Source organism: Schistocerca gregaria, unplaced genomic scaffold (assembly GCF_023897955.1).
Source record: "Schistocerca gregaria isolate iqSchGreg1 unplaced genomic scaffold, iqSchGreg1.2 ptg000077l, whole genome shotgun sequence".
Taxonomy (NCBI): domain Eukaryota; kingdom Metazoa; phylum Arthropoda; class Insecta; order Orthoptera; family Acrididae; genus Schistocerca; species Schistocerca gregaria.
In genome coordinates this window covers 16845784-16870290 of record NW_026061710.1, presented here as the reverse complement: position 1 = coordinate 16870290, position 24507 = coordinate 16845784, and the positions used below count along the sequence as shown (strand labels likewise).

At 26.8% G+C, this 24507-nt stretch overlaps 2 long non-coding RNA genes across 3 annotated transcripts in view; one reads left to right on the top strand and one right to left on the bottom strand.

Annotated features, from left to right (window-relative positions):
- Positions 1 to 12823: 12823 nt before the first annotated feature.
- LOC126301657 (uncharacterized) overlaps positions 12824 to 24507 on the bottom strand; it is a 67789-nt gene continuing 56105 nt past the window's right edge. For both annotated transcript variants that reach the window (XR_007553090.1, XR_007553089.1), the window contains exon 2: positions 12824 to 13718. This is a non-coding gene — a long non-coding RNA (uncharacterized LOC126301657). The remainder of the gene's footprint in view (positions 13719 to 24507) is intronic.
- On the top strand, positions 13650 to 23391 carry LOC126301655 (uncharacterized). The gene is made up of 2 exons (XR_007553087.1): positions 13650 to 13710; positions 22609 to 23391. It is a non-coding gene; the product is annotated as an uncharacterized LOC126301655 (long non-coding RNA).

Genomic DNA, 24507 nt, shown 5'->3' with positions numbered 1-24507 from the left:
CTTATCTCATCTAAATTGAAGCTACTTTAAAATAAAATTGAATAATCAATAATGAGAGTGACGGGCGATGTGTACACATCTCAGAGCCAATATCAGTTAAATTAAATAAATTAAATTACTATCAAATCCACCTTCATTAACAGTATTTCACTATCAAATCCGTTATAAACAAAAATCTATTGTAACCCACCTCCTCTTAACTATAAGCTGCACCTTGACCTGAAATATTTTATAATTATAAATCTTGAGAATTATAACTCTAAAAAGATTCTCTGATAACGGAGATATACAAACAAATAAATTAAGTAGAGTAAATCGTGTATTATCAATCATGGGGTAGGTTCCTCTGAATGGAATGAGATACCGCCAAATTCTTTGGGTTTAAAGACCTTAACTAATAGTACCCTGGTAAATATAATTAACATTTAAAATAATAGGGTATCTAATCCTAGTTTTTTATTTAAATTTCACAGATTCATAAAAAGGGCCACAAATAAATTTTAACATTTCACCTTACAAATTTATATTTCAACCCTAATAATATAAACAACTGTTTTAACCAATAATATTCACTTGTATCAATCGTATAACCGCGGCTGCTGGCACGAATTATGCCGATACTAAATCAATTGCTAAATCCAAAATCACTTGATAATTAAATCAAATTACTGCAAAAAGAACATTTAGTCTAACAAAACTTACATATAATACAAAGAAAAAGTGAATAAACAAGCAAGAATAAAACTTTTAAAAATAAAAAATAAGAAAATTTTAAATCTATTAATTCAGGAAAAAATAAAAGATTCAAATATTTAAAGAAAAAAAAAGAAAAAACTACAAACATTAACAAAAAAAAAGAAACGCCCCTATGTATGACCACAACAACTTCTCTTTTCACTAATAAATAAATAAAGATTAAATAATATAATAAATATATTTTATACAATTATGTAATTTAATATAATATGTTATTAATATGAATTCTTTTTTTATATTAAGTTAACTTTCATATATATTAGTTAAATAATCTAATTATAGATAATTTACATAATTATATTATTATAATTAATATAATTATTTATATTAATTATAATATTTTATATTTAAATTAATAATTTTATATTTTAAGCTAAAAACATAAGTAGCTATAATCCTAGGTAAATAATTGCATTAAAATAATCAATTGATAATGGTAAGATGAACTTATAATACTTTAATTTCCATTAAATGTAATATATTAATATAAATTATTTATTATATATATATATATAAAAAATAAAATGAGCAGGATAAATTAATCCTAATTAAACAAAATAATACATAAAAGAATTTCAAAAAAAAACTTTCGATTTATATATTAAATAAATGAAGTGCCTGATTAAAGGGTTACCTTGATAGGGTAAATAAAATAAATAAAATTACCTTCATTAAAATTACATAAGATAGAATTAAACTACCTCCTTTAGTATCAAAAAGTAACGTGCATCATACACCTTAATGTAAAAAGGTAAGCTAAACAAGCTAATGGGTTCATACACCATTTATAGAGGTATCAATCCTCTCCTTTTTAATGACCAACAACTCTACAAAACTTCTCTTCCTATCAACATTAATGATAGGAACGATCCTGTCCATTTCATCAAATTCCTGATTTGGGGTTTGAATAGGACTTGAGATCAACTTACTTTCATTTATTCCGCTCCTAACAAGAAATAAAAATATAATAATAAATGAATCATCAATTAAATATTTTATTGTCCAAGCAATAGCATCGACAATATTATTATTTTCAATTTTGCTGATTCAAATAAAATATCCAATGGGATGGGAAACAGAATTTATCCCATCAATAATAATTAGATCTAGACTATTATTAAAGATTGGAGCTGCACCTTTCCATTTCTGATTTCCAGAAGTTATAGGAGCATCAAGATGAAATAATTGTTTAACATTAATAACATGACAAAAAATCGCCCCAATAATGGTCTTATCTTATTGTATTCAATTAAGAACTTTTATTTGAACAATTATTATCTTAAGAATTATTATTGGGGCAATAGGAGGTTTAAATCAAACATCCTTACGACAACTTTTAGCATATTCATCAATCAGACATCTAGGTTGAATAATTAGATCATTAACAGTCAGAGAAAACATCTGAGAACTATACTTCATTATTTACTCACTATTAAGATTAATTATAGTTTTATTATTTAAGCAAATAAATTTATTTTTCATAAATCAAATTTATTCAGCCAGAAATATAAAAACCGAAATTAATTCATAATATTCTTATCTTTATTATCTTTAGGTGGACTACCACCATTCCTTGGATTCTTACCAAAATGAATTGTAATACAATCATTAATAGAAAACAATATAACAACTATTATAACTATTATAGTTGTATTAACTACAATTACACTCTACTACTATATACGTATTAGATTCTCAGCTCTAATTATATCATACACAGAAAATTCGTGATCTATAAAGATAAAGTCCCAAAAATCAAGAATCATTCCTCCTATAACAGTAATAATTTCAACAATAGGATTGATTTCAACATCAACCTTAATTTCATTATACTAAGGACTTAAGTTAATCAAACTAATAACCTTCAAAGTTATAATTAAAAGAATAATCTTTTAGGCCTTAGTAAAATTTTACACCTCTAGAATTGCAGTCTAGAATCATAATTGAATATAAGACCTAAATATGATAAGAGAGAAAACATCTCATAAGTAGATTTACAGTCTACCACCTAAAATTCAGCCATCTTACCGCAAAAATGATTATTCTCAACAAACCATAAGGACATTGGTACTTTATACTTCATATTTGGAGCATGAGCAGGAATAGTAGGAACATCAATAAGAATACTTATTCGTGCTGAACTTGGCCAACCCGGATCTCTAATTGGGGATGACCAGATTTATAATGTTATTATTACAGCTCACGCATTCGTAATAATTTTCTTTATAGTAATACCTATTATAATTGGTGGATTTGGTAATTGACTTGTTCCACTAATAATTGGTGCACCAGATATAGCATTTCCACGAATAAATAATATAAGTTTTTGATTACTACCACCTTCACTAACCCTTCTTCTTACATCTTCTATAGTAGATAATGGTGCTGGTACAGGATGAAGAGTTTACCCTCCTCTAGCAGGAGCTATTGCACACGGGGGTGCATCTGTAGATCTAGCTATTTTTTCACTGCACTTAGCAGGTGTATCATCTATTCTTGGTGCAGTGAATTTCATTACAACAGCAATTAATATACGATCAGAAAGTATAACTTTAGATCAAACACCTTTATTTGTATGATCTGTAGCTATTACAGCATTACTTCTCCTTCTTTCACTTCCAGTTTTAGCAGGAGCTATTACTATATTATTAACAGATCGAAATTTAAATACATCATTCTTTGACCCTGCAGGAGGGGGTGACCCAATTCTATATCAACATCTATTTTGATTCTTTGGACACCCAGAAGTTTATATTTTAATTCTACCGGGGTTCGGAATTATTTCACATATTGTATGTCAAGAAAGAGGAAAAATTGAATCATTTGGAACATTAGGTATAATTTATGCTATACTATCAATTGGACTAATAGGATTTATTGTATGAGCACATCATATATTTACAGTAGGAATGGATGTTGACACACGAGCATATTTTACATCAGCAACAATAATTATTGCTGTACCTACAGGAATTAAGGTATTTAGATGATTAGCTACATTATATGGAACTAAATTCAAGTTCAATCAACCATTATTATGAGCTCTAGGATTTATTTTCCTATTTACAATTGGTGGATTAACAGGATTAGTATTAGCAAATTCATCACTTGATATTGTATTACATGATACATATTATGTAGTAGCCCACTTTCATTATGTATTATCTATAGGAGCAGTATTTGCAATTATAGGAGGTGTCATTCAATGATATCCACTATTTACAGGATTAACTATAAATAAAACATGATTAAAAATCCAATTTACAATTATATTCATTGGAGTAAATTTAACATTCTTTCCTCAACACTTCCTAGGATTAGCAGGAATACCTCGACGATACTCTGACTACCCAGACGCATATACATCATGAAACGTAGTATCAAGAATTGGGTCTACAATTTCTATTGTAGGAATCATTATATTCATTGTAATTATATGAGAAAGAATGATTACAAACCGAGCAATTATATTTAGAGCTAACATAAGAAGATCAACAGAATGACTACAAAATAACCCTCCTGCAGAACATAGTTACTCAGAATTACCATTAATCTCTAGATTCTAATATGGCAGATTAGTGCAGTAGATTTAAGCTCTACAAATAAAGGTTTGACCTTTTATTAGAAAATATTTATTAATGGCAACATGATCAAATTTATCTCTTCAAGATGGAGCTTCACCATTAATGGAGCAATTATCATTCTTTCATGATCATACTATGGTCGTATTATTATTAATTACAGTAATTGTAGGTTATGCCCTAAGTTATATATTATTTATTCCCTATACTAACCGTAATATACTTCATGGACATTTAATTGAAACAATCTGAACAGCTTTACCAGCAATTACATTAATTTTTATTGCCCTTCCATCATTACGACTATTATATTTATAGTACTAATTGAAACAATTAGTAATGTTATTCGACCAGGTACATTAGCAGTACGGTTGGCAGCAAATATAATTGCAGGACACTTATTATTAACCTTATTAGGAAACACAGGACCATCTATAGCAATAAACTTAATCTCATTACTAATTATTGGACAAATACTTCTATTAATTCTAGAATCAGCAGTAGCAATAATTCAAGCCTATGTTTTCTCAATTCTAAGAACTCTATATTCTAGAGAAGTATATTAAACCTATGTTAACAACTCACTCAAACCACCCATTCCACTTAGTAGACTATAGACCTTGACCATTAACAGGAGCAATTGGAGCAATAGTCCTAGTATCAGGACTAGCAAAATGTTTCCACCTATTTAATATTAACTTATTCATAATTGGATTTGGAATTACCCTACTAACTATAATTCAATGATGACGAGATGTAGTACGAGAAGGAACATATCAAGGATTACATACAGGATTTGTATCAATTGGATTACGATGAGGAATAATTTTATTTATTGCATCAGAGGTATTATTTTTCGTTTCTTTTTTTTGAGCATTCTTTAGAAGAAGATTAGCACCAACAATTGAACTAGGAATACTATGACCTCCAATAGGAATTCAACCCTTTAACCCTATACAAATTCCATTACTTAATACAGCTATTCTTTTAGCATCAGAAGTAACAGTAACATGAGCACATCATAGTTTAATGGAATCTAATCATACTCAAGCACTACAAGGATTATTCTTCACAGTGTTATTAGGACTATACTTTACAATACTTCAAGAATATGAATATTGAGAAGCACCTTTTACCATTGCAGATGCAGTTTATGGATCAACATTCTTTGTTGCAACAGGATTCCATGGTTTACACGTAATTATTGGAACAATCTTTTTATCAACATGTCTACTTCGACACCTAATAAATCAATTTTCACCAAGACATCACTTTGGATTTGAAGCAGCAGCATGATACTGACACTTCGTAGACGTAGTATGATTATTCTTATATATCTCTATTTATTGATGAGGTAGATATTTGTTTTTCTAGTATAAATAGTACATTTGACTTCCAATCAGAAAGCTTGATATAAATCAAGAAAAACAATTCTAATTCTATCAACAAGAGTTTTCATTAGATTTATTATTCCAATAATTGTTATAATCCTGGCAACAACACTATCAAAAAAATTAATTAATGATCGAGAAAAAAGATCATCATTTGAATGTGGGTTTGATCCAAAAAGATCAGCACGAATACCATTCTCAATACGATTCTTCCTAATCGCAGTAATCTTTTTAATTTTTGATGTAGAAATTGCACTAATTCTACCAATTGTAATTATTTTTAAAACTTCAGACATTATAATCTGAACAGTATCAACAATATTTTTTATTCTAGTTCTATTAGTAGGACTATACCATGAATGAAACCAAGGAGCATTACAATGAGCAGAATAAAGGGTTGTAGTTTAATATAACATTTGGGTTGCATTCAAAAAGTATTGATATTATCAATCAACCTTAAATAGAATAAGAAGCGAAATATTGCAGTCAGTTTCGACCTGGAAGATTGGTATGTACTACCCTTATTCTTATTAATTGAAGCCAAAAAGAGGCGTATTACTGTTAATAATATAATTGAACTATAATAGTTCCAATTAAGGAAATGTAAAGCCAATATGAAAGCTGCTAACTTTTTATATTAGCGGTTAAACTCCGTTAACATTTCTAAAATTTATATAGTTTAAATAAAACATTACATTTTCACTGTAAAAATAATATATCTATATTTATAAATACTTAAAAGTAAAAATACTTCCTTAACATCTTCAGTGTCACGCTCTAATTATAAGCTATTTAAGTAAACGAAAAACAATATTACCAAAATAAATATTCAAAAAATAAAAGTTAAAAGATAAATCTTGAAATTAGAATCATATCAACCTTGAATATAACCAATTAAATAAATAAATAATCTATAAAAACCTTGACCACCAAGTAATTCACCTCAACCATAATCAAATGACTTAGATGAATAATAACCTATTTTTAAAGGAATATATCTAATAAACTTAGTTGAAAGAAAAGGTATAAATCATATAGAACCAGCAAATCTAACAAAAGAAAGTATACTTAAAGAAAATAAATTATGAGAAAAATCAAAATTAGAAATAAGATAACCTAAATAAGCACCTAAAATAACAACTGTAATAGTTAAAAACTTTAAATAATAAGGTAAAGCAATCACATGAGGAATAGGAAAAATTAATCAAGATAAAAGACTACCACCAAAAACAGCAACAAACAGTAGACCAATTATTCCAAATGAAATATAATAACCCTTATCATCAAAAGAAAATCTAGAATAAAAATTATTATCACCAGATATTGAATAATAAAACAAACGAAAAGAATAAGAAGCAGTTAAACCAGTAGAAAAAAAATAAAGAAAAAAAATTAAACAATTAATTCATCTTAAACAAACCATCTCAAGAATTAAATCCTTTGAATAAAATCCCGCTAAAAAAGGTATTCCACACAAAGATAAACTAGAAACATTAAAACAAACTGAAGTTAAAGGTATGAAATTAACAATTGATCCTATAAAACGAATATCCTGAGAATCCTTCAAATTATGAATTATTGAACCTGCACATATAAATAATAATGTCTTAAATAAAGCATGAGCCAATAAATGAAAAAATGCAAGCTTTGGATAACCTATAGCCAAAATTCTTATTATTAAACCAAGTTGTCTTAAAGTAGAAAGAGCAATAATCTTCTTTAAATCAAACTCAAAATTAGCGCCCAATCCAGCCATAAATATAGTTATACAACCAATTAAAAGTAAAAATCAACCACAATTATAAGTATCCAATATTGGTCTAAAACGAATTAATAAATAAACACCAGCAGTAACAAGAGTAGAAGAATGAACTAAAGCAGAAACAGGAGTAGGAGCTGCTATAGCAGCAGGAAGTCATGAAGAGAAAGGAATCTGAGCTCTCTTAGTTATAGCTGCTAAAACAATTAATATAGTAATGAGCTTTATTTCAAAAGAATTAGAAATAAAATCATAATAATAAATATAATTTCAACCACCAAAATTTAACATTCATGCAATAGAAATTAAAATAGCAACATCACCAATACGATTAGAAAGTGCAGTTAATATACCAGCACTATAAGATTTTACATTTTGATAATAAATAACTAAACAATAAGAAACTAAACCTAAACCATCTCAACCTAATAAAATTCTAATTAAATTAGGACTAATAATTAAAAAACCTATAGAAAGAATAAATATTAAAACAATAATAATAAAACGATTTATATTCTTTTCACCAGATATATAATCCTCTCTATAATAAATAACCAAAGAAGAAATATATATAACAAAAGATATAAAAATAAGAGATATTCAATCCAAAATTAAAGTTATAACAACTATAGAACCATTTAAATTGAAAAGCTCTCACTCAACAAAAACTCTATAATCAATTATTAAATAATAAGTACCTAAAATAAAAATTATAGTTCTCGAAATAAACAAAGAAAAAAAACTCAAAGAACAAATAGAAAATAAATTCACGGCCTAAGATGAAAAACTTCATATCATTGATTCCACAAAACAATATTTTTAATTAAAATACTTAAGCAAACTAAACAAAGAAATATTCACCCTTTAAACAGAGAATATTTAAAGGCAATCAATGTAAAAGTAAAAGATGATACTCACGAAAATAACCAAGAGAACAAGTATAAACACCAGAATAATAATTCCCATGCTGAGAATAAGAATATATATACAAAGTATAAACAGCTCTAAAAAAAGATAAAAAAATCAAAGCAAAGAATCTAAAAGAAGATCAAGATATAATTCTATTTAATAATCTAATTTCACCTACCAAATTTAAAGAAGGAGGAGCAGCCATATTTGATGATCTTAAAAGAAATCATCATAAAGCCATTCTTGGCATCAAATTAATTATACCCTTGTTAATTAATAATCTTCGTCTACCTAAACGTTCATAAATAATATTAGATAAACAAAATAAACCAGAAGAACATAAACCATGACCAACCATTAGAGAAAGAGAACCTACACAACCTCATCAATTCATAGTCATCAATCCACCAATAACCATTCTTATATGAGCAACAGAAGAATATGCAATTAAAGACTTTAAATCAACCTGACGAAAACAAATAAATCTTACAATAACACCCCCAGATAAACCTAAAGACAATCAAAAATAATTAAACTTTAAACCCAAATAAGAAATAACCTTTATAACACGAAAAACACCATAACCACCTAACTTTAATAAAACACCAGCAAGAATTATTCTACCTGAAATAGGGGCCTCTACATGAGCCTTAGGAAGTCATAAATGAACCAAAAACATAGGTATCTTAACTAAAAAAGCCAAAATTATAAATACATAAAACATAAAATAATAAGAACCAAAATCAACCAATAAAGGAAAATATAAAGTATTAGAAAAATCAGAAACCTTAAATAAAACTAATAATAAAGGTAATCTAGCAACCAAAGTATAAAAAATTAAATAAACACCAGCCTGCAAACGCCAGGTTGATAACCCCAACCCAAAATTAAAAGTAAAGTAGGAACTAATCTAGCCTCAAAAAAAATATAAAAAGAAAGAAGACTTAATCTAGCAAATGAACAATAAAGCATAATTATTAAAATCAAAACCATAAAAACAAAAAAATTAGAATGATATGAACTTAAATAAACTGAACCTCTAGCAGTGATTATTAAAGAACAAATCCAAAAACTAAGTAAAATTAAACTAAAAGAAAAATAATCAATACCAAAATAATATCTAATTATATTCAAATCAGCATATGAATAAACACAAATTATAAAAACAAAACCCGACAGAAACATTAAAGAATGAACCAACCATCAACAATTATTTAATAAACAAAGAGGGTCAAAAAAATAGTTATAATTAAATACTTTAACATAAAGATAAACCAAAAGAATTAAAAAAATCATTACCATGAGAACGAATTATTGAAACTAAAATAGAAAGACCTAAAGCACCCTCACAAACAGAAAAAACTAAAAAAATAACAGGAAAAAAATTATCATAATCAAACTCAATAAGAAAAACAATAACTAACATAAATAAAGAAAGAACAATATATTCTAATCTCAAAAGAACCATTAATAAATGTTTATGTTTAGAAGAAAAAACATAAACACCAGCAAAATAAATCAATAAAGAAGTAAAAATAGAGAATATAAACATTAGTTTTAATAGTTTAAAAAAAAACGCCGGTCTTGTAAACCGGAAATAAGTCCAGCCCCCACTTTTAAAACTTCAGAGGTGGAAAAGCTTCCATCATCGGTCCCCAAAACCGGTATTTTAAATAAACTAACCCCTGAAATGATCAAAATAATAATTATATCATTATCAAATGTAATAAATATTAATTTTATTAAATTAAGACACCCAATATCAATAATGCTTTTTATTATCCTTCAAACCTTCCTAGTTGGATTAATAACAGGAACAATAATAGAAAGATATTGATTATCATATATTTTATTTTTAACATTTCTTGGTGGTATACTAGTATTATTTATTTACATTACAAGAATTGCATCAAACGAAATATTTCAGCCTAAATCAATCACTATAATTATTACATTAATAATGTGAGTATTTATCATATTAATATTAATTATTCTAGATATATCTATATTTATAGACTTTTTCAAAAACACCGAAACTATAAATATTGATAATTCAATCAATTACCAAGAAATAACAATATCTTTAGAAAAATTATATAATAGACCAACATTCATTATTACAATAATAATAATATTTTATTTATTTTTAGCACTACTAGCAGTTGTTAAAATCACCAATATTAATCAGGGACCTATTCGTAAAATAAGATAATTACTAATGAATAAACCCTTACGATTAAGACATCCTTTAATTAAAATTATTAATAACTCTTTAATTGACTTACCTGCCCCAACAAATATTTCATTTTGTTTGGTAATTCAAATCGTAACTGGACTATTTTTAGCTATACATTACACATCAAATATTGAAATAGCATTCAGTAGTGTAGTACACATCTGCCGAGACGTAAATAATGGTTGAATTATCCGAACCTTACACGCAAATGGAGCATCTTTTTTTTTTATTTGTATTTACTTACATGTAGGACGGGGAATTTACTATGGATCTTATATATATATATACATACCTGAATAATTGGTACAGTGATTTTATTTTTAGTTATAGCAACTGCATTTATAGGATATGTCTTACCCTGAGGCCAAATATCTTTTTGAGGTACAACAGTAAATACTAATTTATTATCAGCAATCCCATACTTAGGAACAGATTTAGTCCAATGAGTATGAGGAGGATTCGCTGTTGATAATGCAACATTAAATCGATTCTTCACATTCCATTTTGTATTACCATTTATTATTGTTGCTATAGCAGTAATTCATTTATTTTTTCTTCACCAAACAGGATCTAATAATCCTCTTGGACTAAATGGAGATATTGAAAAAATTCCATTCCATCCATACTTTACCTTTAAGGATTCTATTACATTTGTAATAATAACATCATTATTAATTATACTATGTTTAATTAATCCTTACCTATTAGGAGATCCAGATAATTTTGTACCTGCCAACCCATTAGTAACACCAGTTCACATTCAACCAGAATGATATTTCCTATTTGCATATGCAATTCTACGATCTATCCCTAATAAGTTAGGAGGTGTTATTGCATTATTTTTATTAATTAGAATCTTAATAATTTTACCATTTTATAATAAAACACCATTCTGAGGCATTCAATTTTACCCTATTAATCAAATTTTATTCTGAATTATAGTAGTTGTTGTATGCTTACTAACGTGAATTGGTAAACGACCTGTTGAAGAACCTTATATTATAACGGGTCAAATCTTAACAATTATTTACTTCACATATTTCTTAATTAATGTCCATGTCGCAAACGCATGAGATAAATTAATTAAGGAATAAACTTAATTAGCTTAGGAAAAGCATATGTTTTGAAAACATAAAATTAGAAGTTTAACTCTTCTATTAACTTTTCTCAAAAAATTTCACTATACAAATGAGATAAATAAAATCTTTAAACCTACAAAGAAAATAAAAAAATTCAAAGATAAAGGTAAAAAACTTTTTCAAGCTAAGTACATTAATTTATCATAACGGAACCGTGGTAATGTTCCACGAACCCAAATAAAACCAAAAGATATAATAGCAAGCTTAATAAAAAATATAAAAGAATAAAAATCACCGCCCAAAAAAATTAAAGCCAATAACATTCTTATGAAGACAATTCTAGTATATTCAGCTAAAAAAATTAAAGTAAAACCACCTGCACCATACTCAATATTAAATCCTGAAACTAACTCAGATTCCCCTTCAGCAAAATCAAAAGGAGTACGATTAGTTTCAGCTAAGCAAGAAGCAAAACAAGCTAAAGCTAAAGGAAAAGAAATAATAATAAATCAACAATAAAGCTGATAGTTTATAAAATCAAACATATTAAAACTACCAATTAAAATAATTAAAGACAATAAAATTAAAGCTAAACTAACTTCATAAGAAATTGTTTGAGCAACAGAACGAAGAGAACCTAATAATGAATAATTTGAATTAGAAGATCAACCAGCAATTATAACAGTATAAACACCTAATCTAGTACAACATAAAAAAATAAAAATCCATAAGAAAAAGAACACATATAAGTTAAATAAGGAAAAATTACTCAAACGGCTAAAGAAATCATTAAATTAAAAACAGGGGAAAAATAATAAAGTAGGTAATTAGATATAATAGGAATTGGCTGCTCCTTACATATTAACTTAATAGCATCTCAATGGCTGAGGAATTCCAACAAAACCTACCTTATTTGGACCCTTTCGAATCTGAATATAACCTAAATCCTTACGCTCTAATAAAGTTCAAAAGGCAACACTAATTAAAACACAAATAACCAATAAAAGAAAATTTCAAAATAAATATAAATAAAATATAAAGTATCAATACTATTTGTAGAAAAAATCTACATAAATGAATTCTAAATTCAACACATTAATCTGTCAAAATAGTAAATAAATTAATATTAATCAATATAACAAAAAATATTTTAACCATATGGTCCTTTCGTACTAATATGGATTAACAATCTTAGGATAGAAATCGACCTGGCTCACGCCGGTCTGAACTCAGATCATGTAAGAATTTAAAGGTCGAACAGACCTAATCATTGGGCTCCTGCACCCAAAATTTTTCTTAATCCAACATCGATGTCGCAATCTGCTATGTCGATATGAGCTCTCAAAAACAATTACGCTGTTATCCCTAAGGTAACTTAATCTTATGATCATAAATTATGGATCAAAATAACAAACATAAATAAATGATATAATAATGAAGAGTTTATCTATTCTTCATGTCACCCCAACAAAACATCATCATTAAATATAGAAAGACAAACAAAAAACTATATAAAAGTAAAATGTCAAGCTCTATAGGGTCTTCTCGTCCTAAAGAAGAATTTAAGCCTTTTGACTCAAAAGTTAAATTCAAAAATTTATTAAGAGACAGTTGATTTCTCGTCAAGCCATTCATTCCAGCCACTAATTAAGAGACTAATGATTATGCTACCTTTGCACGGTCAAAATACCGCGGCTCTTTAAAAATACGCTCAGTGAGCAGGCCAGACCTCAAAATATAAACAAGAGGACATGTTTTTGATAAACAGGCGGAAATCAATTTTGCCTAGTTCCTTATAATAAGTTCACAAGGTAAAAATTTCATACAAATAAATATACTAATTCTATCATTATTACAAAAATTTTAAAATTAAATTAATAATCTTAATAAAAAACCTAAAATATTTATAAAATCAAAATAAAAAATAATGAACTAAAACGTAATCTTAAAGATAGCTGGTTTAAAGCTTACTATTATATTTCTATAAAATAAATTATAGGTTATTAACTTCAAAGCTTATCCCTTAAAGAATAAATAAGTTAATATTTTTTCTTAAAAAATTAAATAAAAACAAATAACTTTAAAAAATTAAATTTTTTCTTAAGAAACTAGATATCTTGGGAAACGATTAACATCTCATTTCTATAAATAATTTAATAATAATTATGATACATTAACTATAAATTATTTATAAATCAACCCAAATCGAGACAAGTAAAATAAATACTAAAATTTTGATAAACCCTGATACAAAAGGTACAATAAATAAAATCTACTTAAAAAAATTTAAAATAATATTTCATAAAACACTTACATTACCAATAAAGTATAATTTAAAAAATCAATTCTATAAAATATACTAAGACAAAAATACAATAAAATTATTTATATTAAATAATTAAATAAACAAAAAATAAATATAATAAAATAAATAATCAACATATCCTGATTTGCACAGAAAAATTTTCAGTGTAAATGAAACACTTTACTAATAAGTTATATCTTGAAACTCTTCCTAGATACACTTTCCAGTACATCTACTATGTTACGACTTATCTCATCTAAATTGAAGCTACTTTAAAATAAAATAGAATAATCAATAATGAGAGCGACGGGCGATGTGTACACATCTCAGAGCCAATATCAGTTAAATTAAATAAATTAAATTACTATCAAATCCACCTTCATTAACAGTATTTCACTATCAAATCCGTTATAAACAAAAATCTATTGTAACCCACCTCCTCTTAACTATAAGCTGCACCTTGACCTGAAATATTTTATAATTATAAATCTTGAGAATTATAACCCTAAAAAGATTCTCTGATAACGGAGATATACAAACAAATAAATTAAGTAGAGTAAATCGTGTATTATCAATCATGGGGTAGGTTCCTCTGAATGGAATGAGATACCGCCAAATTCTTTGGGTTTAAAGACCTTAACTAATAGTACCCTGGTAAATATAATTAACATTTAAAATAATAGGGTATCTAATCCTAGTTTATTATTTAAATTTCACAGATTCATAAAAAGTGCCACAAATACATTTTAACATTTCACCTTACAAATTTATATTTCAACCCTAATAATATAAACAACTGTTTTAACCAATAATATTCACTTGTATCAATCGTATAACCGCGGCTGCTGGCACGAATTATGCCGATACTAAATCAATTGCTAAATCCAAAATCACTTGATAATTAAATCAAATTACTGCAAAAAGAACATTTAGCCTAACAAAACTTACATATAATACAAAGAAAAAGTGAATAAACAAGCAAGAATAAAACTTTTAAAAATAAAAAATAAGAAAATTTTAAATCTACTAATTCAGGAAAAAATAAAAGATTCAAATATTTAAAGAAAAAAAAGAAAAAAACCACAAACATTAACAAAAAAAAAAGAAACACCCCTATGTATGACCACAACAACTTCTCTATTATATATAATTAAAGATTAATATGGAACATGTATAGCAATAAATGTATTATATTCTTTCTTATTTAATCTTTCTTTTCACTAATAAATAATCGTAATCCAATTGATACAAATTATAATTATATACCTATTATATACCTATTATAATTGGTGGATTTGGTAATTGACTTGTTCCACTAATAATTGGTGCACCAGATATAGCATTTCCACGAATAAATAATATAAGTTTTTGATTACTACCACCTTCACTAACCCTTCCTCTTACATCTTCTATAGTAGATAATGGTGCTGGTACAGGATGAACAGTTTACCCTCCTCTAGCAGGAGCTATTGCACACGGGGGTGCATCTGTAGATCTAGCTATTTTTTCACTGCACTTAGCAGGTGTATCATCTATTCTTGGTGCAGTGAATTTCATTACAACAGCAATTAATATACGATCAGAAAGTATAACTTTAGATCAAACACCTTTATTTGTATGATCTGTAGCTATTACAGCATTACTTCTCCTTCTTTCACTTCCAGTTTTAGCAGGAGCTATTACTATATTATTAACAGATCGAAATTTAAATACATCATTCTTTGACCCTGCAGGAGGGGGTGACCCAATTCTATATCAACATCTATTTTGATTCTTTGGACACCCAGAAGTTTATATTTTAATTCTACCGGGGTTCGGAATTATTTCACATATTGTATGTCAAGAAAGAGGAAAAATTGAATCATTTGGAACATTAGGTATAATTTATGCTATACTATCAATTGGACTAATAGGATTTATTGTATGAGCACATCATATATTTACAGTAGGAATGGATGTTGACACACGAGCATATTTTACATCAGCAACAATAATTATTGCTGTACCTACAGGAATTAAGGTATTTAGATGATTAGCTACATTATATGGAACTAAATTCAAGTTCAATCCACCATTATTATGAGCTCTAGGATTTATTTTCCTATTTACAATTGGTGGATTAACAGGATTAGTATTAGCAAATTCATCACTTGATATTGTATTACATGATACATATTATGTAGTAGCCCACTTTCATTATGTATTATCTATAGGAGCAGTATTTGCAATTATAGGAGGTGTCATTCAATGATATCCACTATTTACAGGATTAACTATAAATAATACATGATTAAAAATCCAATTTACAATTATATTCATTGGAGTAAATTTAACATTCTTTCCTCAACACTTCCTAGGATTAGCAGGAATACCTCGACGATACTCTGACTACCCAGACGCATATACATCATGAAATGTAGTATCAAGAATTGGGTCTACAATTTCTATTGTAGGAATCATTATATTCATTGTAATTATATGAGAAAGAATGATTACAAACCGAGCAATTATATTTAGAGCAAACATAAGAAGATCAACAGAATGACTACAAAATAACCCTCCTGCAGAACATAGTTACTCAGAATTACCATTAATCTCTAGATTCTAATATGGCAGATTAGTGCAGTAGATTTAAGCTCTACAAATAAAGGTTTGACCTTTTATTAGAAAATATTTATTAATGGCAACATGATCAAATTTATCTCTTCAAGATGGAGCTTCACCATTAATGGAGCAATTATCATTCTTTCATGATCATACTATGGTCATATTATTATTAATTACAGTAATTGTAGGTTATGCCCTAAGTTATATATTATTTATTCCCTATACTAACCGTAATATACTTCATGGACATTTAATTGAAACAATCTGAACAGCTTTACCAGCAATTACATTAATTTTTATTGCCCTTCCATCATTACGACTATTATATTTACTTGATGATTCAGTAGATGCAATAATTACAATTAAAACCATTGGACGACAATGATATTGAAGATATGAATATTCAGACTTCATAGACGTAGAATTTGACACTTATATAACACCAGAACAAGACCTAGAAAATGATGGATTCCGACTACTAGATGTAGATAACCGAACAATCCTACCAATAAATACAGAAGTACGAGTATTAACAAGAGCATCAGATGTTCTACACTCATGAGCAGTTCCTGCATTAGGGGTTAAAATTGATGCAACGCCAGGTCGGTTAAATCAAGGAACATTCACAATAAATCGACCTGGATTATTCTTTGGACAATGCTCAGAAATCTGTGGAGCAAACCACAGATTTATACCAATTGTAATTGAAAGAACTTCAGTAAATTTATTTATTAAGTGATTATCTAAGATAATTTAAGGAGTTAGTTAAAATAAATAACATTAGAGTGTCAATCTAAAGTAACTAAAAAAAATTAGTACACCTTGAAATTCATCAGATGACTGAAAGTAAGTAATGGTCTCTTAAACCAAATAATAGTAAATTAACGACTACTTCTGATGGGGAAATTATATCCAAATCCCTCAAATATCCCCTCTTATATGATTCTCACTATTCATTATATTTTCAGCTACATTAATCTTGTTTAATCAAATAAACTTCTTCTCATTTAAACCTAACCTTATTAAAAGAGCAGAAAAAGGAACAATTGAAATAAAAAACTTAAATTGAAAATGATAACAAATCTATTCTCAACATTTGACCCATCAACTAACATCTTTAATTTATCATTAAATTGAACTAGAACATTTCTAGGACTATTATTAATCCCATCACTATTTTGACTTACACCATCACGAATTAACATTATCTGAAATAAACTAAATTTAACCTTACATAATGAATTTAAAACACTTCTTGGACCAAAATCATTTAATGGAACAACATTCATTTTCATCTCAATTTTTATTATAATATTATTTAACAATTTCATAGGATTATTCCCTTATATTTTTACTAGAACAAGACATTTAGCATTAACATTTGCAATTGCCCTACCTATATGGCTAAGATTTATATTATTTGGATGAATTAACCATACTAATCATATATTTACACACCTTGTACCACAAGGTACACCGCCTGCATTAATATCATTTATAGTACTAATTGAAACAATTAGTAATGTTATTCGACCAGGTACATTAGCAGTACGGTTGGCAGCACATATAATTGCAGGACACTTATTATTAACCTTATTAGGAAACACAGGACCATCTATAGCAATAAACTTAATCTCATTACTAATTATTGGACAAATACTTCTATTAATTCTAGAATCAGCAGTAGCAATAATTCAAGCCTATGTTTTCTCAATTCTAAGAACTCTATATTCTAGAGAAGTATATTAAACCTATGTTAACAACTCACTCAAACCACCCATTCCACTTAGTAGACTATAGACCTTGACCATTAACAGGAGCAATTGGAGCAATAGTCCTAGTATCAGGACTAGCAAAATGATTCCACCTATTTAATATTAACTTATTCATAATTGGATTTGGAATTACCCTACTAACTATAATTCAATGATGACGAGATGTAGTACGAGAAGGAACATATCAAGGATTACATACAGGATTTGTATCAATTGGATTACGATGAGGAATAATATTATTTATTGCATCAGAGGTATTATTTTTCGTTTCTTTTTTTTGAGCATTCTTTAGAAGAAGATTAGCACCAACAATTGACCTAGGAATACTATGACCTCCAATAGGAATTCAACCCTTTAACCCTATACAAATTCCATTACTTAATACAGCTATTCTTTTAGCATCAGGAGTAACAGTAACATGAGCACATCATAGTTTAATGGAATCTAATCATACTCAAGCACTACAAGGATTATTCTTCACAGTGTTATTAGGACTATACTTTACAATACTTCAAGCATATGAATATTGAGAAGCACCTTTTACCATTGCAGATGCAGTTTATGGATCAACATTCTTTGTTGCAACAGGATTCCATGGTTTACACGTAATTATTGGAACAATCTTTTTATCAACATGTCTACTTCGACACTCAATAAATCAATTTTCACCAAGACATCACTTTGGATTTGAAGCAGCAGCATGATACTGACACTTCGTAGACGTAGTATGATTATTCTTATATATCTCTATTTATTGATGAGGTAGATAATTGTTTTTCTAGTATAAATAGTACATTTGACTTCCAATCAGAAAGCTTGATATAAATCAAGAAAAACAATTCTAATTCTATCAACAAGAGTTTTCATTAGATTTATTATTCCAATAATTGTTATAATCCTGGCAACAACACTATCAAAAAAATTAATTAATGATCGAGAAAAAAGATCACCATTTGAATGTGGGTTTGATCCAAAAAGATCAGCACGAATACCATTCTCAATACGATTCTTCCTAATCGCAGTAATCTTTTTAATTTTTGATGTAGAAATTGCACTAATTCTACCAATTGTAACTATTTTTAAAACTTCAGACATTATAATCTGAACAGTATCAACAATATTTTTTATTCTAGTTCTATTAGGAGGACTATACCATGAATGAAACCAAGGAGCATTACAATGAGCAGAATAAAGGGTTGTAGTTAAATATAACATTTGGGTTGCATTCAAAAAGTATTGATATTATCAATCAACCTTAAATAGAATAAGAAGCGAAATATTGCAGTCAGTTTCGACCTGGAAGATTGGTATGTACTACCCTTATTCTTATTAATTGAAGCCAAAAAGAGGCGTATTACTGTTAATAATATAATTGAACTATAATAGTTCCAATTAAGGATATGTAAAGCCAATATGAAAGCTGCTAACTTTTTATATTAGCGGTTAAACTCCGTTAACATTTCTAAAATTTATATAGTTTAAATAAAACATTACATTTTCACTGTAAAAATAATATATCTATATTTATAACTACTTAAAAGTAAAAATACTTCCTTAACATCTTCAGTGTCACGCTCTAATTATAAGCTATTTAAGTAAACGAAAAACAATATTACCAAAATAAATATTCAAAAAATAAAAGTTAAAAGATAAATCTTGAAATTAGAATCATATCAACCTTGAATATAACCAATTAAATAAATAAATAATCTATATAAACCTTGACCACCAAGTAATTCACCTCAACCATAATCAAATGACTTAGATGAATAATAACCTATTTTTAACTGGACTATTTTTAGCTATACATTATACATCAAATATTGAAATAGCATTCAGGAATTTGATGAAATGGACAGGATCGTTCCTATCATTAATGTTGATAGGAAGAGAAGTTTTGTAGAGTTGTTGGTCATTAAAAAGGAGAGGATTGATACCTCTATAAATGGGGTATGAACCCATTAGCTTCTTTAGCTTACCTTTTTACATTAAGGTGTATGATGCACGTTAGTTTTTGATACTAAAGGAGGTAGTTTAATTCTATCTTATGTAATTTTAATTAAGGTAATTTTATTTACTTTATTTACCCTATCAAGGTAACCCTTTAATCAGGCACTTCATTTATTTAATATATAAATCGAAAGTTTTTTTTTGAAATTCTTTTATGTATTATTTTGTTTAATTAGGATTAATTTATCCTGCTCATTTTATTTTTTTATATATATATATATATAATAAATAATTTATATTAATATATTACATTTAATTGAAATTAAAGTATTATAAGTTCATCTTACCATTATCAATTGATTATTTTAATGCAATTATTTACCTAGGATTATAGCTACTTATGTTTTTAGCTTAAAATAGGTTATTATAATATAATATATATAATAATATGTAATTTAATATTTAATATTATTATAATTGGATATAATAAATAAAATTATTAATTTAAATATAAAATATTAAATTAATATAAATAATTATATTAATTATAATAATATAATTATGTAAATTATCTATAATTAGATTATTTAACAAATATATATGAAAGATAACTTAATATAAAAAAAAGAATTCATATTAATAACATATTATATTAAATTACATAATTGTATAAAATATATTTATTATATTATTTAATCTTTCTTTATTTATTAGTGAAAAGAAAGATTAAATAAGAAAGAATATAATACATTTATTGCTATACATGTTCCATATTAATCTTTAATTATATATAATAGAAAAGTTGTTGTGGTCATACATAGGGGCGTTTCTTTTTTTTTGTTAATGTTTGTGGTTTTTTTCTTTTTTTTTCTTTAAATATTTGAATCTTTTATTTTTTCCTGAATTAATAGATTTAAAATTTTCTTATTTTTTATTTTTAAAAGTTTTATTCTTGCTTGTTTATTCACTTTTTCTTTGTATTATATGTAAGTTTTGTTAGACTAAATGTTCATTTTGCAGTAATTTGATTTAATTATCAAGTGATTTTGGATTTAGCAATTGATTTAGTATCGGCATAATTCGTGCCAGCAGCAGCGGTTATACGATTGATACTAGTGAATATTATTGGTTAAAACAGTTGTTTATATTATTAGGGTTGAAATATAAATTTGTAAGGTGAAATGTTATAATTTATTTGTGGCCCTTTTTATGAATCTGTGAAATTTAAATAATAAACTAGGATTAGATACCCTATTATTTTAAATGTTAATTATATTTACCAGGGTACTATTAGTTAAGGTCTTTAAACCCAAAGAATTTGGCGGTATCTCATTCCATTCAGAGAAACCTACCCCATGATTGATAATACACGATTTACTCTACTTAATTTATTTGTTTGTATATCTCCGTTATCAGAGAATCTTTTTAGAGTTATAATTCTCAAGATTTATAATTATAAAATATTTCAGGTCAAGGTGCAGCTTATAGTTAAGAGGAGGTGGGTTACAATAGATTTTTGTTTATAACGGATTTGATAGTGAAATACTGTTAATGAAGGTGGATTTGATAGTAATTTAATTTATTTAATTTAACTGATATTGGCTCTGAGATGTGTACACATCGCCCGTCGCTCTCATTATTGATTATTCTATTTTATTTTAAAGTAGCTTCAATTTAGATGAGATAAGTCGTAACATAGTAGATGTACTGGAAAGTGTATCTAGGAAGAGTTTCAAGATATAACTTATTAGTAAAGTGTTTCATTTACACTGAAAATTTTTCTGTGCAAATCAGGATATCTTGATTATTTATTTTATTATATTTATTTTTTGTTTATTTAATTATTTAATATAAATAATTTTATTGTATTTTTGTCTTAGTATATTTTATAGAATTGATTTTTTAAATTATAGTTTATTGGTAATGTAGTATTTATTTTACTTGTCTCGATTTGGGTTGATTTATAAATAATTTATAGATAATGTATCATAATTATTATTAAATTATTTATAGAAATGAGATGTTAATCGTTTCCCAAGATATCTAGTTTCTTAAGAAAAAATTTAATTTTTTAAAGTTATTTGTTTTTATTTAATTTTTTAAGTAAAAATATTAACTTATTTATTCTTTAAGGGATAAGCTTTGAAGTTAATAACCTATAATTTATTTTATAGTAATATAATAGTAAGCTTTAAACCAGCTATCTTTAAGATTACGTTTTAGTTCATTATTTTTTATTTTGATTTTATAAATATTTTAGGTTTTTTATTAAGATTATTAATTTAATTTTAAAATTTTTGTAATAATGATAGAATTAGTATATTTATTTGTATGAAATTTTTACCTTGTGAACTTATTATAAGGAACTAGGCAAAATTGATTTCCGCCTGTTTATCAAAAACATGTCCTCTTGTTTATATTTTGAGGTCTGGCCTGCTCACTGAGCGTATTATTAAAGAGCCGCGGTATTTTGACCGTGCAAAGGTAGCATAATCATTAGTCTCTTAATTAGTGGCTGGAATGAATGGCTTGACGAGAAATCAACTGTCTCTTAATAAATTTTTGAATTTAACTTTTGAGTCAAAAGGCTTAAATTCTTCTTTAGGACGAGAAGACCCTATAGAGCTTGACATTTTACTTTTATATAGTTTTTTGTTTGTCTTTCTATATTTAATGATGATGTTTTGTTGGGGTGACATGAAGAATAGATAAACTCTTCATTATTATATCATTTATTTATGTTTGTTATTTTGATCCATAATTTATGATCATAAGATTAAGTTACCTTAGGGATAACAGCGTAATTGTTTTTGAGAGCTCATATCGACAAAGCAGATTGCGACCTCGATGTTGGATTAAGAAAAATTTTGGGTGCAGGAGCCCAATGATTAGGTCTGTTCGACCTTTAAATTCTTACATGATCTGAGTTCAGACCGGCGTGAGCCAGGTCGGTTTCTATCGTAAGATTGTTAATCCATATTAGTACGAAAGGACCATATGGTTAAAATATTTTTTGTTATATTGATTAATATTAATTTATTTACTATTTTGACAGATTAATGTGTTAAATTTAGAATTCATTTATGTAGATTTTTTCTACAAATAGTATTGATACTTTATGATTTATTTATATTTATTTTGAATTTTCTTTTATTGGTTATTTGTGTTTTAATTAGTGTTGCCTTTTTAACTTCATTAGAGCGTAAGGTTTTAGGTTATATTCAGATTCGGAAGGGTCCAGATAAGGTAGGTTTTGTTGGAATTCCTCAGCCATTTAGAGATGCTATTAAGTTAATTTGTAAGGAGCAGCCAATTCCTATTATATCTAATTACCTACTTTATTATTTTTCCCCTGTTTTTAATTTCATGATTTCTTTAGCTGTTTGAGTAATTTTCCCTTATTTAAGTTATATGTGTTCTTTTTCTTATGGATTTTTATTTTTTTTATGTTGTACTAGATTAGGTGTTTATACTGTTATAATTGCTGGTTGATCTTCTAATTCAAATTATTCATTATTAGGTTCTCTTCGTTCTGTTGCTCAAACAATTTCTTATGAAGTTAGTTTAGCTTTAATTTTATTGTCTTTAATTATTTTAATTGGTAGTTTTAATATGTTTGATTTTATAAACTATCAGCTTTATTGTTGATTTATTATTATTTCTTTTCCTTTAGCTTTAGCTTGTTTTGCTTCTTGCTTAGCTGAAACTAATCGTACTCCTTTTGATTTTGCTGAAGGGGAATCTGAGTTAGTTTCAGGATTTAATATTGAGTATGGTGCGGGTGGTTTTACTTTAATTTTTTTAGCTGAATATACTAGAATTGTCTTCATAAGAATGTTATTGGCTTTAATTTTTTTGGGCGGTGATTTTTATTCTTTTATATTTTTTATTAAGCTTGCTATTATATCTTTTGGTTTTATTTGGGTTCGTGGAACATTACCACGGTTCCGTTATGATAAATTAATGTACTTAGCTTGAAAAAGTTTTTTACCTTTATCTTTGAATTTTTTTATTTTCTTTGTTGGTTTAAAGATTTTATTTATCTCATTTGTTTAGTGAAATTTTTTGAGAAAAGTTAATAGAAGAGTTAAACTTCTAATTTTATGTTTTCAAAACATATGCTTTTCCTAAGCTAATTAACTTTATTCCTTAATTAATT